At 34.7% G+C, this 14,191-nt stretch overlaps 1 protein-coding gene and 1 pseudogene across 3 annotated transcripts in view; both read left to right on the top strand.

Annotated features, from left to right (window-relative positions):
• LOC145260449 (sodium channel protein para-like) overlaps positions 1–14,191 on the top strand; it is a 645,789-nt gene that overhangs the window by 18,541 nt on the left and 613,057 nt on the right. The window lies entirely within an intron of this gene.
• LOC145260715 (5S ribosomal RNA) lies at positions 1,320–1,436 on the top strand (annotated as a pseudogene).

Raw genomic sequence — 14,191 nt, 5'->3', positions numbered from 1 at the left:
GAATATACTCCATAGGTAGATGTTTAAACCTATAGACGACCGTGATACCATACCACTCTACTTTGCAATGATAATAAAGAAAAATTGATCAGTAAACTCGCCTGTTTCGCGCATATGTAGGCGCATGCGCACGACTGCCTGTGTTTTGAACAGAGCTGAAAAGAAAAAAAAAAGTCAAATGTCTAATATCTGAACAAAGGACAATTAGATTGAAGACTCAAGCCGACAGCCAGATTAACACGTCATTAGATGCGAGATTCGTACGAAAGCAAAAAAAGAAATAATAATAATAATAATAATAATAATAATAATAATAATAATAATAATAATTAAAAAAAAACATTAAATGCGAATAGAGGAAGAAATCTTTCCGTTTTTACACAGACGCTTAAAAGACTGTTGCTTGTTTACTTTTACGCATATCGACTCTTTTCGGGTTGTTTAATGCTGAGGAGCTGAATCCTGTCGAATTGTTAAACGTTTTTATGAGTAATCTTGTTGATATCTGCAAATATTTAATATTATTGGTGGCACGATTCCGATATTTTACCCGATTCTGATACAATTTTTTGTTGTTGCTGTTTTAATAATATTCCTCTCCAAACAATGCATATTTCCACTTGGAGGAAAGAAGTTACTATTTGCGACCATGTTTAAAAAAGATGGGCGATATATACGTTTAAATTACAATTAAACTTCTACATGCCAGTACAGTCAGGGAAGCAGGTAACTGGGAGGGGATTCCAAAGTCTAACAGCCCGAAGGAAGAAGTTCTTAGAGTATAAGGCATCTATAGACTTCTACAGCGAAAGGAGTTGAATTTTGTTGCTAAGCGGGGGATGTACGTTGAGAGGGCACAAGTGTGATGAGTTCATCAGAACACATTCTATTAAAATATTTTTAAAACAGGCACATGGATACAACATTGCGGCGATGGGACATGGATTGGAGCTTAGTTGACAGTGCGGAGCCTATTAGATTGGAGACTCTTCTTTGGACCTTGTTCATGGGGGAGAGACTAATGGGTTCATATATGGTAGTAATACTCCATACGCGGGGGAATGATGGCTTTGTAGTAGTACAGAGTACTATCAGACGTGAGTAATTTTCTAGCGCGGTAGAGGGAACCCTCTACTTTATAGCAGTCTTTGCAATATCCTCCATGTATTTGTTCTAATTAACCTTTCCTGAACCGCAGAGTTTAAAAGAAGAATTCTCAGGTATGGTGTTATTAGTCATGGCTATCAGTGGTTAAAAAGGCTTCTTGTAATTGTTAAAGGAAAAAAGTTTAGTTTCAGTAGCACTACATGTTACCATTTATTTACGGCACAATCACGTTGTCACACCGGTTCTCGCCAGATCACCGAAGTTAAGCAACGTTGAACCTGGCCAGTACCAGATGGGTGACCATTTGGGAAGGCTAGGCGCTGTATGTACCTTCTGAGATGGTTGGGCGTGGGCCAGCACCCTCACACTGAAAAAAGAACTCCTCGCTACAAAAAGTATCTACATGGTTATAGATGACCTATGTCCCTTCAGATATTCAAGGCTATGGATGGATGGATTGATGGATTTATTCACAGTCCCATTTCACAACTGACTGACGTTGTTTACTAAGGATTCTGTCATTGCCTTAGATATGTGTACATCCATTTTTTTTTCTCTCGTGTCTATTATAGAGCGTTATATCATCGGCAAATATACCCATCTCAGACACAATGTTATCAGGGAGGTCGTTTATAAATATCAGGAATAATAGAGATCCAAGGATTAACCCTTGAGGCATTTTCGCATTATATTATGCTGCTTGGATGTATGTCTATAAAGGACAACCTGGATTTCTTCTTGTCTAAGAAGGATTTAATTACAGTTAGCATTTGTACAGTAATACCGTATAGCTAATTATCGATTTTTTTTTTCTAAATTCCCAATTCCGTTACAATTACCGTTTCGGATTCCGATTTTTTATAGCCTCTAAATGTTTAGCTATAGAAGTGGGGTTTTTTTTCAGATAACATTAAAACACAGGGAATATGCAGAAACGTAAAAATATATTGTGTGTGTGGGGGTGATCTATAACATTTAGTTTTGCTGGTAGTTTAAAATCAATGAATATTTATCATTTTATCATTAGTACCAGCAATGGAAAATTGAAGTTTTGAACAGCAAAAAATAAAAGAATCGTTTTTGGCATCGGAAAATGAGAACATTTTTTTTCTGATTCCGATACCCCAAAAAGTTCCGATTTTTCCGATTCCCGATTCTGATAAATCTTCCCAACAGTAACGTGAACTAACTAAGCTAACAATAGAATACTCACATCAGAGTGCTTCGCTACATGATTGAGAACAAAAGGAAGGGAAGGTTTTTTTTCTGTGTCAATATGTTTGGATTAGGTTATGCTGAGTTACTTGTTAAAGGTATTTTGAAGGCTGCATTTGCGGTTGTCTCTCCTCTAGCCTTGACGACTTTAGTTTTATTTCAGGGAGGTCCTCGTAAAGGGATTGTCGCCACTCCCCCTACATACACCTGGTAGTCGTAGATGGTTAATAGTCTCGCACTGACCAGACTCAACGTTGCTTATCTTCAATGATGTAACGAGAATCAGTGAGTTAATATGAATCTAGACGTATCAGATATTAATTATGTGGCCTTTTGGCTGAGATCAAAATATAGTATCTGTTTTTTTTTTTTTTTTACTACACTTCCACATACGGCACGATCACATTTACACATTAGTTCCCATCAGATCACCGAAATTAAGCATTGTTAAGCCTGCTCAGTACTAAATGGGTGACCATTTGGAAATACCAGGTGCTGTATGTGCTCTCCATTTATCTCGGCATTGTTTCCAGTAGTCTTGATCTTTTCTTTGCTACTGCAATCAATCAATGTTGATTCAGGAGAAGTGCGGTTAGGGATTGCACAATACTTCACATGCCCATCCCCCTTTATAGAGAGTATCCATTGTCTCTTAAATCTTAACAGACTAGAATGAGGACTACATTACAAATGTTCTGTCTTTGCTCAGTAACAGCGAAATCTTTATAGATTAAGGCATTCTTTTTTTATTTATTTTTGTTCTAATCCACGAATTTTCTCTACATTCTAAAATCTACCTTGCCTCTGACTGTCCTTGTAGGTAGGGAATTAAATAGACGTTTTTAACCAATTGTTGCCAGTGGCGATATTTTTTTTTAATAATCAAGTACGTACAAGATTGACGTCGTGAAGATTGTCAATGGTGATATAGAACTGATAGGATTTGAACTCGACACATCCAGGTCATCAGTCTTCGTCTTTACCTACTTTATCACAGTTACATTCTATAGTGTAAATCGCTAGAGAAATGGCAGGCATGTATTCGGTTTTTAGGTGTGCGATACTCAACTTTCCACCAAAAATGCACTATGGATGGCATGCAAAACATAAACTTCCAAGAAGAATTTCTCCTTCTCTAACCAATTATCGTCAACTGTCTGAGGCACCAAAAATGGGAACGCTGCCGGGTCTAATTTAGCCCATTTTCATACATTCCTGGCCAATACACAAAAACTTCATCCAGTGAGAATCGTAAATATAGACTGGTTAATTTCGATCTTTTACACTTTCTGCTTCCCTGTTCCTCGTTGAGTTTGTCACGAAATAGAACTGTCGTCGGTCTGTCACGGTTAAGCTTGAAATATTTTATGATATGCATTTCGAAACAATAATCGAGTTTCGGTCGTTCTGTTTGCAGGCAGATTATGTGTTAGTGTACTTTGTTCCCATCCAGAGTGCCCGTTTTGTTTGGGGTGGGGTTGGGTGGAATTACATTTTTCGATGTTGATCCCAAAGTTTCCTCTTTAAAAACAAAATAATAAAAAATATCTGTATGATGTAAGTATCCTTGACGGAAAGAAAATATCGTCCACTAAAAATTACGTAAATTGATCAAGTAATTTTATTTGGAAATAAGAAAATCAACTTTTATGGCTAAGCTATGAGCGACGATCTCGCGAGAATGTCGCGACGATCTTTCGACGCCATCTTGAAAACAGGCTGATGGAAATAAGAGAAAAACTTCTAAATTATTCGAACCTGAGAGATTTTAGAAAGCCGTTCTTATTATAGAGAGGAAAGCATTAGAAAAACTCAAATTCGCTTTAAAAAATTTCTATCTAATAATAATAATATTATTATTATTATTATTATTATTATTATTATTATTATTATTATTATTATTATTATACAAGTTGACCAATTTACGTGATTTTTGGCGTACGATATTTTCTTTCTGTCATGAGTACAGATATCATACAGATTTTCTTAATTTTTTTTTTATAGAAAGTGAGATTCTGGACAAGAGCTTTTTTCTCACATTAAAAATTGACCTTGTGTTTAACTTTGTCCGACGGTGGGGGGGGGCAAGCAAAATCGACATCGATATAAATGCGAGTATATTAAGAGCTCTTGGCTTTAGATCGAATATGATGTAAGCTAGAGTTTAACTTTATAAACACGGTCGTAATTCGTATAAACCCGATTTCACATCTCCCCCCTCTCTCCCTCCCCCCTCTTTCTCTCTCCCCCCCTCTCTGTCTCTCTCTCTCTCTCTCTTGTGAATTAATCACATACCGGCTTTAAATTTTTGGTATAAACTGCCGATCCCACCTTAACATATATAAATAAATGGAAATAAGTCAATGTTAAAAATTATTTGGCTTAATACACGACATGAAGCGCTATAGGCAGTTTTGTAACTTTGCGATTATTCTGTTAATTGCTGACTAAATTTGGAAATAATAATAATAATAATAATAATAACCATGCACAATGCATTACACCCAAAGGACGATGTTGACCGAATCTATGTGAAAAGGAAAGGCGGCGGAAGGGGACTAGTTTGTATAGAAGAATGAAACAAACAAAAAAAAAAAGAATTTAAAAAATACATAATGCAGAACACTGAAAGGATAATTATGGCAGTGAAAGATACTGAAAAAAATCAACAAAACACCGACAAAGGATAAGATGAGAAAAGAAAAAAATGGGAAAAGAAACAACTACACGGAAGATTCATAAGAATGACAAAAGATGAGAATAATGAAAACACTTGGACATGGATGCGAAAAGGACACGTAAACCGACAAAATGAATCCCTAATAAATGCAGCACAAGATAACTCAATAAGAATCCACCACATCAAAGCAAAGATCGATAAAACACAAGAAAATAGTAAATGCAGACTCTGTGGACAAAGAGACAAAACGATAAACCATATAGTAAGCGAATACAGCAAACTGATCCAAAGGAATACAAGAACATACACGACTAAGTGGGAAGAGCAGTACACTGGGAATTATGCAAACAACTGCATCTCAAATGCACAGACAAATGGTACAAACATAAGCCGGCAACAGTACTTGAAAACGAAAATCAGAAAATCCTATGAGACATGGACATACAAACAGATTAACCTTTCCAAGCAAGAAGACCGGATGTCATAATAATTAACAAGAAAGAAAAGTCTTGTCAAATCGTAGACTTCGCTGTTCCAGCTGACCACAGGGTGAATATCAAGGAAAAGGAAAAACGGAACAAATACACAGAGCTAGCCAGAGAGCTGAAAGGGATATGGAAGATGAATAAAATTAAAATAATACCTATAATAGTAGGAGCACTAGGAACAGTTCCGAAAATCCCTGAAAAAAATTGGAGAAATTGGAATCAGAGGAATGACTGTAAAGATACAACGAATAACAATAATGAAAACAGCTGAAATATTAAGGAAACCCTTTGCATGAGAAACATAAGAAGGCCAGACAAAATGCTGCGTAAGCAAAACATGAAGAAGCGTTACATGGAATCAAGAGCATTAAAGCTGCATATTTATGTCCTCTATCCCATTCCCCACACCCTCCCATTTCCCCATCACCGCCTCTCCCCAAAAGAGTGATACCAAATAGACGAGAAGGGTCAAGGAGGATGGAAAGACTAGGGAGAGAGCACTAACCAGACCTCCGCTCAAATTCCAATGGAGATCAATGACCGCTGCCAGCGAGAAATCAATGGTAAGCGGCTGTTGCGATAACGCAAATTTATTTGCAAATGTTATTGAAATAGATGGAGAGTACCATAAATTGAGGGAGGTATGTCACTCAGCTTCCAGGGAACACTACACGATTTTTTCAAGAAGAGATCTTTGATGAACTGCCTGAAAGCTCCTTGTGAGTCAGCAATAATAACAACAACAACAATAATAATAATAATAATAATAATAATAATAATAATAATAATAATAATAATAATAATAATAATAATGATAATTCCAATCGTTCAGTTTCCAGCCAGATTATATATGTTACTGTACGTTGTTCCTACTCAGATTGTACTTTTTATTTTGTGGTGGGGGGGGGGGGAGATTACATTTTTTAGTGTTGATCCCAAACTTCTCCTTAAAACACTTAAATTGATCGAGTAATTTTATTTGGAAATCCAATAGATTCTCTATCTGGAAAATTTTTTTTTTTTTTTTTTTTTTGTGATTAAGGGAGGTGTGATTTGATCAACGCTGCTGGGAAGCCATGATTTAATATACTGTTTTGTTTTTAAATCCCCGAAGCAGTGTTTCATACTAAACAACTGATGGTCCCTTATATATATATATATATATATATATATATATATATATATATATATGTGTATATATATATGTATGTATATGTGTATATATATATATGTGTATGTATGTATATGTGTATATATATATATATGTGTATGTATGTATATGTGTATATATATATGTGTATGTATGTATATGTGTATATATATATATGTGTATGTATGTATATGTGTATATATATATATGTGTATGTATGTATATGTGTATATATATATATATGTGTATGTATGTATATGTGTATATATATATATATATGTATGTATGTATATGTGTATATATATATATGTGTGTATGTATATGTGTATATATATATGTATGTATATGTGTATATATATATGTATGTATGTATATGTGTATATATATATGTATGTATGTATATGTGTGTATATATATATGTATGTATGTATATGTGTATATATATGTGTGTGTATATATATATATAATATATATATATATATATATATATATATATATATATATGGTGTTTGGAAAACTAATGGTACCATTTCGAGGCGCTGTTCTATATGTGTACATAGGCCCAAGGACGCTTGATTTAAGATTTATAGGTCAATGAAACTAAATCTTATCAACATTCCTTATTTTAAACACAAGTAATGCGTGTGATATGTATGACAGAAAAAACTATCCTTGTGACAGGATCACAGGAAAAATAATCCTAAAATAATTCTCTGTCTATATAAAAGCAAAGTACGTCCAAGGATGGAATACTGTTGCCATATCTGGGTAGGAGCTGCTAGAAAGGACTTGTCCTGCCTTGATAGAGTTCAAAATAGACTTCGTAGTCTCGTAGGAGATATCCCTTTTCTCTTCTCTGCAACCTCTATCTCACAGAAGAGATGTTTCAAGTTTGTCTCTGCTGTACCGTTATTTTCATGGAAAATGTTCGACTGAGCTTCTATCTGTGGTCCCCCCTCCCTCGCCAAACTTTCACAAGAAACACTCGTCTAGCTGAAAACACTATCAATAATTCCCCTCACTCGTTATCTGTGCCTAAACCTGAACGTAGATTCCATGAACAAAGCTTCTTTCATAGAACTGTACGCCTATGGAATTGTCTTCTGTTTTCCTGCTTTCCAGCTGACTACAATATGGTTTTCTTCAAGTCTAACGTAAACAAGTTCTTGATTAGCCGTCCCACTTGTTAACAAAGTTACCGAATTTCATTACTAACGATTACTATATTGTCCAATTTCTACTGTACACTCTTTAACCCTTATCCTCGAGTGGCCTCTTGACCTTGATAAGTGGTGATACCTATGTATATATATATATATATATATATATATATATATATATATATATTTATTAATAATTATGTTTACGTTTACGAACTTGTCATTCCTGCAATTTTATTTTGCTCAGTCGTTGAGCAGAAAACAATACGCAAATATAGAATATAGAATAGATTTATTATATGTACAATAATAGAAGTCCGTGACGGGTAGTGACATCTGAGAAGTGAGTTGAGCTGTAAACTGCTAAGTGTTCACATTTCACATTGCAGTTTCAACTGACTCCAAAGTTTTGCTCTACTTAAATGTGCGTGAAACGTGGTCACGTGTTCGAGCCACGTCATAACGTCTTTCAAAAAAAAAATATATATATATATAATTTATCTGTTACCATCGACTGGTATTAGAATGAATTTTACTTCTAACTCTACTGGGGAGTCACTGTTAAATTGTTATTTCCCTGCAAGGAAACCACGAATTTAAACAGAACTATCTTAATTAATACAAATATTAGACTCTGAACTCGATAATTGAGCACTCTGGTTATTTTTTGTCTTTCATAAAAGTGTACACATCATCCTCTACTTTATTTTGAAGACCAGTGTGTATTTGTTTATAAAAATAAATACACTTATTTACATATACATATTATTATTAATAAATATATTTAGGATTATTTTTCCCGTTATCCTGTCACAAGGATAGATTTTTTCTATGTCATACGTATCACACGCATTGCTTACGTTTGACGCTTACAATAAGTGATGTTTATAAAATTTAGTTTTAATGACCTATAAGCCTGAAATCAAGAGTCTTTGTGCCTATGTGCACATGTAGAACAGAGACTCGAATTGGTACCATTGGTTTTTCAGACACCTTATATATATATATATATATATATATATATATATATATATATATATATATATATATATATATATATATATATATATACTCGGGTTTTTTTGATATTCAAAAGTAATGGACTAATGAATTCAACGAGGTTGTTAGATAGTGCTCAATAAAAAGAGCTGATAATACTTGTTTATTGTTATATAAACATGCTCACATCCCGCTGCTACAAATAGCCACTTGTTTCAATCAAACAACAGATATCATCAGGCAGCGACTTGACTATTCAAAAGTTCAATGAATAAACTGAACTTTTGAATAGTCAAGTCGCTGCCTGATGATATCTGTTGTTTGATTGAAACAAGTGGCTATTTGTAGCAGCGGGATGTGAGCATGTTTATATAACAATAAACAAGTATATATATATATATATATATATATATATATATATATATAATGTGTGTGTGTGTGTATGTATGTATATATATATATGTGTGTGTGTGTGTGTGTGTGTGTGCGTGTGTAATTATACACTTATTTATATAAATAAATACATGTTCTACGATTTCGCTACAAACATGTTAGCGAGTAGAAAGCGTGCCTTTTTCTACCCCTCCCCACCTTCGAATAAAACCATTTTAAGTAGTAAGGAAAAACGATAAAAGGAATAACAATCACATCAGACTTAACCTCTCACCTGAAATGGATTCCGAAATAAATAACGTGGGTATGAGTTATACACAAAATAGCAATTTCTTTGTCTATTCGGGTTATGGTTTCTTTACGATGTCTCCGTTTGGTCTCCAATGACAAAAGATACCTCTTCTAGGAGTAGCTGTGCGTGAAACTGTGAGGAAAGGGTTGCGCAATCTCAAACCACACCTCTCCTGAATCGGCATTGTTTGAGTCCTGTGGAAAGGAAAAGTTCAGGACGACTGGAAACAATGCTGAGATAAGCCGAGGGCACATACAGCACCTAGAACTCCAAAATGGTCACCCATTTAGTACTGACTAGGTTCAACGTTGCTTAACTTCGGTGATCTGACGGGAACTAGTGTGTCTACGTGTTTACGCTGAGCTTCTTTAGCTCATCAGAAATGATAATAATTTTATAGAAAAATTAAACTGTCATTATCCTATGATATTATATATATATATATATATATATATATATATATATATATATATATATATATATTGACACACCGGTTCTCGTCAGATCACCGAAGTTAACCAACAATAAATCTGGCCAGATGGGTGATCATATGGTAAACACCCGGCACTGTATGTAGGAGGACGTTTACACTTCTTACATTCCTTTATCCCACCTTACCTACAGCCGGTTCAACCCTGACTTGCCGCTAGATCAAACTGGTTGAGACGAGAGAGGTTATTAATGTGCTTCCCCACGAGAGCAAATTGGGCACAAGGCCGTTTTTTAATGTGGGGTGAGGGGACCAGCTCCCCCGAGGAGGTGGGGGAACTAGATAGTGACAATTGGTATGAAAGGTTTCCCCTACATTGACCAAAACTGAAGAGCAATTGTCTAATATGTGAGGTTGCCTCCACATATTACTTTAGTGAAGCATCTGTCGTAACAGTTACTACACTTTGATCTTTGATTCTCGGGTCAAGAGAGAGTGATGCCGGCTCTGATCAAACCAGCTTCACTTTAAACAAAGTCCCAACGCGAGCCATCCATCATTTCTAGGATGAATAAATGCGAAAGTGTGGTCCAATTCTTGGAGGAACTGTAATGTCAAAACACGCTATTTCATGTGAAACTCACATTATACAAAAGATGCACCATCTATTATATTTACTGCTTATGTAAATGCAATATAAGTAGCAAAGTTAACTAATTTGCATATTGGTTTTGAAACACGATATCATATTAATTAATTAATATTGTTTTTTTTTTATTTTAAATGCAGTGATTTTATTTTATTTTAATATAATATATAGTTCTGTTTAGCGATACTGCTTCATTGGCAAGACAAATAATAAGAACTTTTGTTCAAGTGTTCGTTTTCTAGAAGGATCGGCGTAAATTTCAACAAATGTTTATGTGTTTTAGAGCATGAATGTTCTAGTTTACTCGAAGCACTGATGTTTAGCAAACGGTGACAATTTAATAAAAGTCCATCGGAACCGGGTGAACTTAATGTCTGGGTGAAAAACGAGAGAAATATAGGAGTCAATATTTGAAAATACGTGGTGCATCTATGTCTTTTTACATGTACGTTTTCTATATTTCTACTTTTCAATTACCCATCTGTCTACGTGTAAGCTTTTCTTCTCTTTCTATCTGTGCATTTTTCTTCCTATCTATACGTGTTTTAATCTTTCTACCTGTAAACGTTTCTATCTTTCTATCTGTACACGTTTCTATCTTTCTACCTGTACACGTTTCTATCTTTCTACCTGTACACGTTTCTATCTTTCTACCTGTACACGTTTCTATCTTTCTATCTGTACACGTTTCTATCTTTCTACCTGTACACGTTTCTATCTTTCTATCTATACACGTTTCTCTCTTTCTACCTGTATACGTTTCTATCTTTCTACCTGTACACGTTTCTATCTTTCTATCTGTACACGTTTCTATCTTTCTATCTGTACACGTTTCTATCTTTCTACCTGTACACGTTTCTATCTTTCTACCTGTACACGTTTCTCTCTTTCTATCTGTACACGTTTCTATCTTTCTACCTGTACACGTTTCTATCTTTCTACCTGTACACGTTTCTATCTTTCTACCTGTACACGTTTCTATCTTTCTACCTGTACACGTTTCTATCTTTCTATCTGTACACGTTTCTATCTTTCTACCTGTACACGTTTCTCTCTTTCTACCTGTTCACGTTTCTATCTTTCTACCTGTACACGTTTCTCTCTTTGTATCTCTACACGTTTCTATCTTTCTACCTGTACACGTTTCTATCTTTCTACCTGTACACGTTTCTCTCTTTCTATCTGTACACGTTTCTCTCTTTCTATCTGTACACGTTTCTATTATTCTACCTGTACACGTTTCTATCTTTCTGTCTGTACACGTTTCTATCTTTCTACGTGTACACGTTTCTATCTTTCTACCTGTACACGTTTCTATCTTTCTACCTGTACACGTTTCTATATTTCTACCTGTACACGTTTCTCTCTTTCTATCTGTACACGTTTCTATCTTTCTACCTGTACACTATTCTATTTTTCTATCTCCACACGTTTCTATTTTTTGTCTGTACACGTTTCTATTGGTCTACCTGTACACGTTCTTATTTTTCAACGTGTAGAATTTTCTATCTTTCTATCTGTACACCTTTTCTATTCTCCTACATGTACACTTTTTATCTTTCTACCTGTACACGTTTCTAGTTTTCTACTTATACACATTTACTATCGTTCTACCTTTACACCTTTCTATTATTCTGCGTGTACAAGTTCCTATCTCTCTATCTGTACATGTTACTATTTTGCTACATGTACACGTGTCTAGCAACACACTTTTTATCTTTCTACCTGTATACGTTTCTATTTTTCTATGTATACACATGTCTATCTTTTGCATGTACACGTTTTCTATATTTCTACCTTTACACGTTTCTATCCTTCTAACTTTACACGTTTTCCATCTTGCTTCATGTACACGTTTTTCTGTCTACCTGTACACGTTTCTGTCTTTCTACCTGTACACGTTTATATCTATCTACCTGTACACGTTTATATCTGTCTACCTGTACACATTTATATCTGTCTTCCTGTACACGTTTATTTCTGTGTACCTGTACACGTTTTTCTGTGTACCTGTACACGTTTCTGTCTTTCTACCTGTACACGTTTTTATCATTTTACCTTGTACACGTTTCCTCTCTTTCTATCTGTGCTCGTGTCTATATCTCGAGATGTACAGGTTTCTATCCTTAGAGCTGTACACGTTACTATCTTTCGACCTGTACACGTTGCTATATTTCTACCTACACGTTGCTATATTTCTACCTACACGTTGCTATATTTCTACCAACACGTTTATATCTTTCTACTTGTACACATTTATATCTTTCTGCCCGTAAACGTTTTCTATATTTCTACCTGTATACGATTTTTCTTTTTCTTTCAATGACCGTTTATATGTTTCTACCTGTACACGTCTCTACCTTTCGAGCTTTATTCGTTTTCTATCTTTCTACCTGTTCACGTTTCTATCTTTCTACCTGTTCACGTTTCTATCTTTCTATCTGTTCACGTTTTCGATCTTTCTATCTGTTCACGTTTTCGATCTTTCTATCTGTTCACGTTTTCTATCTTTCTATCTGTTCACGTTTCTATCTTTCTACCTGTTCACGTTTCTATCTTTCTATCTGTTCACGTTTCTATCTTTCTATCTGTTCACGTTTTCTATCTTTCTACCTGTTCACGTTTCTATCTTTCTACCTGTTCACGTTTCTATCTTTCTATCTGTTCACGTTTTCTATCTTTCTATCTGTTCACGTTTCTATCTTTTTACCTGTTCACATTTCTATCTTTCTACCTGTTCACGTTTCTATCTTTCTACCTGTTCACGTTTCTATCTTTCTACCTGTACACGTTTCTATCTTTCTATCTGTTCACGTTTCTATCTTTCTACCTGTTCACGTTTTCTACCTTTCTATCTGTTCAGGTTTCTATCTTTCTATCTGTTCACGTTTCTATCTTTCTACCTGTTCACGTTTTCTACCTTTCTATCTCTTCACGTTTCTATCTTTCTACCTGTTCACGTTTCTATCTTTCTACCTGTTCACATTTCTATCTTTCTACCTGTTCACGTTTTCTATCTTTTTACTTGTACACGTTTCTATCTTTCTATCTGTTCACGTTTCTATCTTTCTACCTGTTCACATTTCTATCTTTCTACCTGTTCACGTTTCTATCTTTCTACCTGTACACGTTTCTATCTTTCTATCTGTTCACGTTTCTATCTTTCTACCTGTTCACGTTTTCTACCTTTCTATCTGTTCAGGTTTCTATCTTTCTATCTGTTCGCGTTTCTATCTTTCTACCTGTTCACGTTTTCTACCTTTCTATCTCTTCACGTTTCTATCTTTCTACCTGTTCACGTTTCTATCTTTCTACCTGTTCACATTTCTATCTTTCTACCTGTTCACGTTTTCTATCTTTTTACTTGTACACGTTTTCTAGTCAGAATTATGCAAGTGTAAATATACATATTTCTATATTTTCATTTTGCATAATTTGTGCCTCTCTCTTCTTCTCATGAGAAGCATTTAGCTTCGAAATGCCACGACCTAAATGGGTTTTATTTTCTTAAATTTCCCCTAAACTTTTTTGTATTGTTCTGATTATATAGTGAAGTTATACATAACTTTTATTTATCATCTTCTAATATATATGTATATATAAACACAAATTTAAGACGGTAAATTAT

This window comes from Euprymna scolopes, chromosome 36, assembly GCF_053919585.1.
Source record: "Euprymna scolopes isolate OS-2025 chromosome 36, ASM5391958v1, whole genome shotgun sequence".
Lineage (NCBI taxonomy): Eukaryota > Metazoa > Mollusca > Cephalopoda > Sepiida > Sepiolidae > Euprymna > Euprymna scolopes.
Note: the sequence above shows the minus strand (reverse complement) of the source record. Positions and strands in the feature narration are given on the sequence as shown.